Source organism: Pelophylax lessonae (genome assembly GCF_965119305.1).
Source record: "Pelophylax lessonae genome assembly, chromosome: 2".
NCBI classification, from domain to species: domain Eukaryota; kingdom Metazoa; phylum Chordata; class Amphibia; order Anura; family Ranidae; genus Pelophylax; species Pelophylax lessonae.
Window position 1 is genome coordinate 407,665,166 of NC_138769.1, and position 7,842 is coordinate 407,673,007.

Consider the following 7,842-nt stretch of genomic DNA (forward strand, 5'->3'; position numbering starts at 1 on the left):
GTTGGCAAGAGTCCTCAAACAGGTGAGGGCCTTTTTGGGGTTAATATGCTTTTATAGAAGGTTTGTCCCCCAATTTTGCTACCTTGGCAGCTCCCCTTACAGATCTTACAAAGAGTGGTAACTTGGACTCCAGAAGCTGAGAAAGCTTCCAGGACCTAAAGACTGCCCTGTCTAATAGCCCTGTCTTAATTACATGGGAATTTATAGTGCAGACAGATGCGTCAGAAGTGGGATTAGGTGCAGTGTTGTCCCAAGTGGTGAATGGGGAGGAACACCCATAGCATTCCTAAGTAGAAAATTGACCCCCGCTGAAAAGATACACTATTGTAGAACGGGAATGTCTTGCTATCAAACGGGCTCTGGAGAGTTTAAAATATGGTCTGCTAGGGTGACAGTTTAGGCTCCTAACTGACCACGCCCCTCTCAAATGGATGGCCCAAAATAGGGAGAAAAATGCAAGGGTTACCAGATGGTTCTTGGCTCTACAGAATTTCAAATTTATAGTAAAACATAGACCAGGTAGCCAACAAGCTAACGCTGATGCCCTCTCCAGAGTGTACAGTTTGTTTGTCCAAGGTGCTCAACCGCCTGAGTTTGAGTAGAGAGGGGGGGAGGAGATATGTAGTGGGGTGCCTGTGAAAAAGGTCTTATCTTTCTTTGTAAAATACGAGCGAACTTAGACATAAAGGGCTTGAAGGTAGGCAATGTGGAAAATAAACTTTCGGCCTACGCAGACGATGTGCTATTTAATCTCACAGGCCCCCTTGATCTCTCTGCCGGTCCTGATGCGGGAATTAGAGCAGTTTGGGAGGCTCTCCAATTTCAAAATCAATCTAACCGAGTCAGAAATTCTACCCATTCAACTAACCCCAGCTATGACAGGAAGCCTTAAAGCCGCATTCCCCTATCACCTTGGCCAAATCCTCGCTGAGATACCTGGGTATTCAGCTCATAAACTGATTTGATACCTTATATTCAGCCAACTATCCCAAATTACTAGCCCCAATTAAACAAGATCTCCTGCACTGGACTAAGACTGCTTTCACCTGGCTGGGGAGGGTAAACAGCATAAAAATGAATATCCTCCCAAGGATTCTGTTCTACCTGCAGATGTTGCCTGTGCCCCTGCCACACCGCTTTTTTGCTCAACTATCTGGCATTATAACTGGGTTTGTGTGGAATTCACGGAGACCACAAATGGCCATGAGGGTACTAAGGCACTCAAAGCTAAAAGGGGGTTTGGGTGTCTGTTGCCTTATGAGTTTATGTGTAATCTCCATTAGACTGTTGCCTGATGAGGAGTTTATGTATAAATCTCCATTTTGTAATTGTAAATATTAATGTAAATATAAATGTACACATTTTTTATTTCAAAACTCATATTTGCTATATGATGGGTAGATTTGTAAATTGTGTAACACAGACAGTCAGTAGTAGGAATCCAGTTTAACAAGTCCATTTGAAAGGCCAGCCCGCTATTCACATTTAAACACATAAAATGAATCCCATTCAACAAGTGTGTTTGAATGACGAGTTGTCTGCTAGCGGGGAGGTGGCTGGCTGATATGCCAAATAGTATCAACCTGTAATCCAGACTTCCTGGGGCCAATGAAAATAGGTGAATAGATCACGTCACGTCCGCACTTATTTCAATCCTCCATATCAAAGAACTCTCATTAAGATATACAATGAAGATTGACTATCGGTTGAAGGGTTGGACAATGGGCCCTGGAGATCAACCTTGCATCTTAATTTTCAATTTCAAATTCAATTAACAGGTTCTCACCCCCAACAGAGAGGAGTGGTTAGCAAGGGTCTGAATTATGCTAAGCTAGGCGAGGGGGAAGTTGTGCAATCCTGAACGAGATACGCCCAGAGGGAGGAACAGGGCAGGATAGCTGAACCAATCAGAATAGCCATATACAAGTCTATGCGATATGGTTCTATATTAGTAAAGGTGGAAAGAGAGGGACTTCCTCTCTCTTGCAAGCAGACTAGGATGAAACACTCATGAGAAGGGCAATTATGGCTCTTAAGGTAGACATTGCTTGTCCTATTTGTGTTGGTAGTGCTGTGTTTGTATACGAGTATCATACTCTATATTTGTTCAGTTAAACTAGGAATGTTTTCCATTTTGTTGCATGTACTATAGATAGGTTGTTGTAAATTAATTTAGGCTTTCAGACTATATACCAATAAAACGAATATTGCTGTTTTGAAGCTTTCATTCATAGTCAAAGAACTCTCATTTTTAACCCAAATATTGGCTGAGGTAAATTAAATCTCATATCTTCCGGGTAACAGTGTCCCAGACATACAGAGATATTATATAGCTGTAGTCCTTCAGAGGATACTGAACTGGCATTTCCATACCCACTCCAAGTTATAGATCTCCATGGAAAAGTACATGGCTGGAAAAGTACATGGCTGGCAGAAACCTATCGTATGCTTTGTGGCTCTTAAGTGTAGGGGGTCATCAGATGGTACGTTGCCCTTGACGATTCATGCACCTAAAGTGTGGGATCAGATCAATCAGCTTATGGGCTTGGCCACCCCCTGTCTCCCCACTGGCGCCTCTGCGGGGTTACATTTTGTTTTCCTCCAGGAGAGCAGATGGCTTGCTTTGGGCCTTGGGTGGACAATGGTAACGCCAGTTGCGGCAAATTTATAAAAAGAGGGAAAGCTATTGCCCTATAAGACTTTGAGGGAATGACGTCGTGGAGCCTCCCCAATGAACTTTTGGAAGTATAGACAGCTACATCATTTTTTGCAGTACATGGTCGCTCAATAAGAGAAATTACCTCCCTCATGCCCTTTGAACGCCTGTTCATAATGGAAGAACCAATACCAGGTATGGTCTCTGAACTCTACCAATTACTGGGCATGGCGGCCTCTGCCTCTTAAGCACACATATGTTTGTGCCTGGGAAAGGGACTTAGGGCTTGAGTTTACTAATGCTCAACTGACCCACCTGTACCAACTTGCCCACTCGAGTTCCACTGATTGCAAAATGCAGGAGACTAATAAGATTCTATCACGTTGGTACAGAGTGCCCACTGACTTGGTGCGAATATATCCTTCAACCTCTGAGTCAAGTTGGAGGGGCTGCGGAGGCTGGGGTACGCTCCTGCACCTATGGTGGGAATGCGCCATGATTACGCCATTTTGGGAGGACATAAGGACCCAGATTAAGGATATACTGGGCTTTGACATCCCCCTTCTCTCCGTTTCATTTCCTACTATATGTCCCTCCTATGCTGATTAGATGATATGGGAGGAGTGTGCTGCCTCACCTGTTAAAACGCAGCCAAGACATTGCTCCCCATATATTGTAAACAACCATAAATCCCAAGTCAGATGGAGCGGATGAAAAGGGTGAATGAGATGAGAAGCTGAAGACTGGATTGCAACCTGTAGGGGCACCCGGGGCGGTTTTGACAGTACCTGGCTACCATGGCAGAACTACATAGGTGACTTAGACCTAATATCCCCTAGCTTGGATCGGGCACTGTTGGAACTAGCGGATTGCCCGATCCCAGATGTAGAGAGGCTGATACCCCCACCCCCTTTTTATCGACATAGATGGTATGAAGGTCGAACACTGTCATACAGGATGACAGCTGGCTGGTGTGGATGGAGACATCACTCGGGAGAAAACAAGTATGGTCCTGACCTTCTTTCTTATTCCTTTGCTATTCTTTTTTTGATGTGGTTATACTATTGGAATTTGGTTAACAGGCTGAAATCTACCATGTGGATGCTGTTGGTCTTCTCCCTTCTTTTGCCTCCCCATGATGACTTTGGTGCGCTCAGGGCAGCCCCGGTCTGGGGTGGTGTGTTTGGGGGAGGTCAGCTGGAGGCAGTTATGGTTCCCCTCCTCCGATGCACAGCCTGGTACGGGGCCTCCCAGGATACATTTAGTTATTCACTAGGATGGACCAAGATGGGAGGTATAGGTCATTGGCGAGACTTTACTCACCATGGGGGTCAGTTACGGTTATAGAAGCCATCCTGAGTTTTCCAAGAGTGCACACTTGAGTTATAAATGACATATGACTGCTTTATTCCTCTTGTTTTATATCTTATATTGTTGAGTTTTAAAAGGGGGATTTACATGTTACCTTTTAACAGCCCTACCTGACTCTCAGGAATTTTTTTTTTTTCTATAATGTATAACATTGTTCTAAATCAAAAATTATATATATAAAAAAAAAAAAAAAAAGGAATGTCTGAGGAGAGATCTCCCCTTCCATAAGCTGGCTCCTCCTGCAAGGATAACCCCTCATATATGTAGGGATCTACCTGCGAAGAAGAAGAATCCCTCTGCATAGTCCCAGTGCTTTGGGAGGAAGAGGTTAAAATGATAAACAAAGCCATTCTAAAAAAAGGACTGAAACTTGGCCACCATCTCCGACTGCATTATGGACATAAAGTCCTTCACAAGGGCAGGAGTCTCTTTTCCAACCAACCTGTGGATGCACTTATAGGAAAAAGGTTATAGTGAGTAGCCACAACACCTAGCACAAGGGGTAACTGTAGAGGACAACGATTTAGCTAAAGCTTCCTGGGCCATCTAATATGTAGTTTAATTCTCTGCAGAGGCCAGACAAAAAATAAAAAAACCACACACATGACTGTAACCAGCAACCCTTCCATGCCCAAAATCCTCCTGACTCTACAGAGGATCCTCTTTGGTAGACCCCCCCCCCCCCCCCGAGGTCTGACTCCCGCCAACTGCAAAAAGAGAAGCATGTAATCTTGACTTTTGCAAGAGGAGCAGCCTTTCAGTCCTCAGAATCCATAGGAGGAGGGTAGATGTCTTCTCCACTCCCATTTGCTGGTTTCTGGGGGGCAAACTGGTGCACAGCCCTGTTCCTAGGGGTCTGCAGAGTACTCCAATTAAGTAACTGCCTGGGCACAGGTGCACTGCTCCTCAAGTAAGCAAAGGAGGATCCAGAACCACCCCCTTACCACTACAACTTGCCACCCTGTATACTACACAGCACATCCTGTTTCAATAGGATGCGACTCTGCTGACTGATGTCGCAACCAATCCCATGCTCCCCCATTTCCACATATGCGCCCTTGAAACCGTGGTGATGTCTACCACCGGCTTCATTCAGAGCTCCCCATACTACAGGATAGAGAGATAAAAAAAACAAAAAAAACAAACAAACAAAAACACACACATTATTTATATATATATATATATATATATATATATATATATATATATATACACATACACACACATACACATACACATACATACACACACACATGGGGGGGAGGGGGGGTACAATACAGTGCTGCAGTACACCAAAACCACAATGCATATACTTTCCATCTCAGAAACCTCTTGCCCAAAGAGAATCTGTGTAACAAGCCAGGAGCACTACAGATGTCTAACCCTCATTCACAGGGATCCAGATCCAAGGGGAACCTGCTGAGTTCTGCAAAAATGGATTTTTGTAAGAACTTACCGTAAAATCCTTTTCTCTTAAGCTCATTGACAGACGTAGTCTTCTTGATTCTCAAGAGCTGGGTTATGTTGTCTCCGCAGGAGTAGGACTAGGCAGAATGACAAAACGTTCTGGCTCCACCCTAGGGGGCAGTCCCTGAGGGTATATCCTCCCTCTCTCTGCTACAGGGAATCAGTTCTGTTTAAAGCAGTACAGAGAAATTAACCCAACCCAACTCAATGATAGAGGGGCGGGTACTACGTCTGTCAATGAGCTTAAGAGAAAAGGATTTTACGGTAAGTTCTTACAAAAATCCATTTTTCTCTATCGCTCATTGACAGACGTAGTCTTCTTGATTCTCAAGAGCTGGGACATCCAGAAGCAGTGCCACAAATGAGGGGTGGGATTGACAAAATCAAATCCAATCTAGTAGGCCCAACCGGTGCCAAACTAGAAGTTTTAAAGGCTCATTATAAACAAAGAATGAGACTAAAGAAAAATTTTCCAACGGAAAAAACCCTCGAGGTAGACCACTGGTCTCCTCAAATTGCGGCCTGCAAAACCTTGCGGCCAAATGAGGCATCAGACGATGCCATTACATCAACTTTATAATGTTTAGAGAAGGTATGCACCGACGACCAGGTAGCCGCCTTGCACACCTGGACCACTGACGCCTGATGGCGAAAGGCCCATGACGCACTAAGTGCCCGAGTGGAGTGCGCCTTAACAGGGAACGGGGGCTCCCGACCCTTAATAGAATAAGCCTGCACTACCGTCTGTCTGATCCATCTGGAAATGGTCGCGGCAGATGCAGGTAACCCCTTTTTGGGTCCATCTGGGATCACAAAAAGTGAATCCGTCTTGCGAAACGAGTCTGTCGTTTTCAAGTATACCCTGATCGCCCGGACCACATCCAAGGAGTGCAAAGCAAATTCCCGAGGATGACTGGGCTTAGGACACAGGGAAGGTAATACAATTTCTTCATTCAGATGAAATTCTGAAACTACTTTTGGTAGGAAGGATGGATTCGGACGAAGAACCACCTTATCTCTATGAACCACCAGATATGGTGAACGACAAGATAATGCGGCCAGTTCTGACACCCTGCGTGCAGAAGTAATAGCCACCAAGAAGGCCACCTTCTGGGACAACGTGGGTAGAAGAATCTCCCTAATATCTTCAAAGGGAGGTTTCTGAAGAACCGACAACACTAAATTAAGATCCCAGGGGGGTAACGGCGCGTGCACTGGCGGAGCCAGATGTCGCACCCCCTGGATGAAATTCCGCACCAAGGAATGAGTAGCCAAAGGCTTCTGAAAGAAGATGGCTAATGCTGAGACCTGACCCTTGATAGTACTCAAGGCCAGTTTCTGCTCAACCCCTTGTTGCAGAAAAGCCAATATTCGACTAATCGAATAAGACCGAGGACGGAACCCCAAAGGTTCACACCATGCAATGTAGGACTTCCATGTGCAATGATAAATCTTTCTGGAAGTCGCTTTCCTTGCTTCAACTAGAGTAGGAATAACTGAAGCTGACAAACCTTTGTCCTTCAGCACCTGGGTCTCAATAGCCAGGCCGTTAAAGCCAGCGATCGTAAAGCAGGATGGAAGATCGGTCCCTGAGACAGTAGATCCTCTCTGAGAGGAAGTCTCCACGGGACGTCCGCCACCAGTCTGACCATGTCGGCGTACCAAGCTCGACGAGGCCAGTCCGGAGCTACCAGGATTACTGGGATTCCTTCCTCCTCTACCCTGCGAAGAAGTCTTGGCAGTAACGCGAGAGGAGGGAAGGCATATATTAGCTGGTATTGCCCCCACGGGGCGATCAGTGCGTCTGCGGTTTCTGCTACGCAAATTAATCTGACTAAATCCCCACAACAGGCTTTATTAGGCCTGAAGGTGGCTGCCAACACGGGGGCTCAGAGAAGGCTTATTACGTTTATTTTTCTAGCTGCATAAATAACGCTTGCACGATCCTGGAGATCTCCTGTCCTGCTGTTCACACAGCTCCGACATAAACTTACGTGGATTATGTTTAATGAACGTATGTCGGCCATGCTGAATGACAAAATGAAACAGTTTGATAAAGTATGGGAGCCGTGGCTCCGCTATCTTACTAGTAGCAATTAGTGGAGCCTGGGTCGCCGAGAGTTCGGGGACGTGGGGCCCTTTTTCCTTTCCCCCCCCACTACTTTTTCTTTCTCGCTATTCTACTTTGCTCCTATTTCTTTGACCTCATGGTTATGAACCGTTATCCCAATTGCATATTCTCATATACAAAGCCTACATGTAATTACATTGGCGGCCTTGGACTTGGGACACGGCAGTGGGCTGTCTGTGGGGGCTGATGTTGGGGTTTCTTCCCTTTTTTTATTACT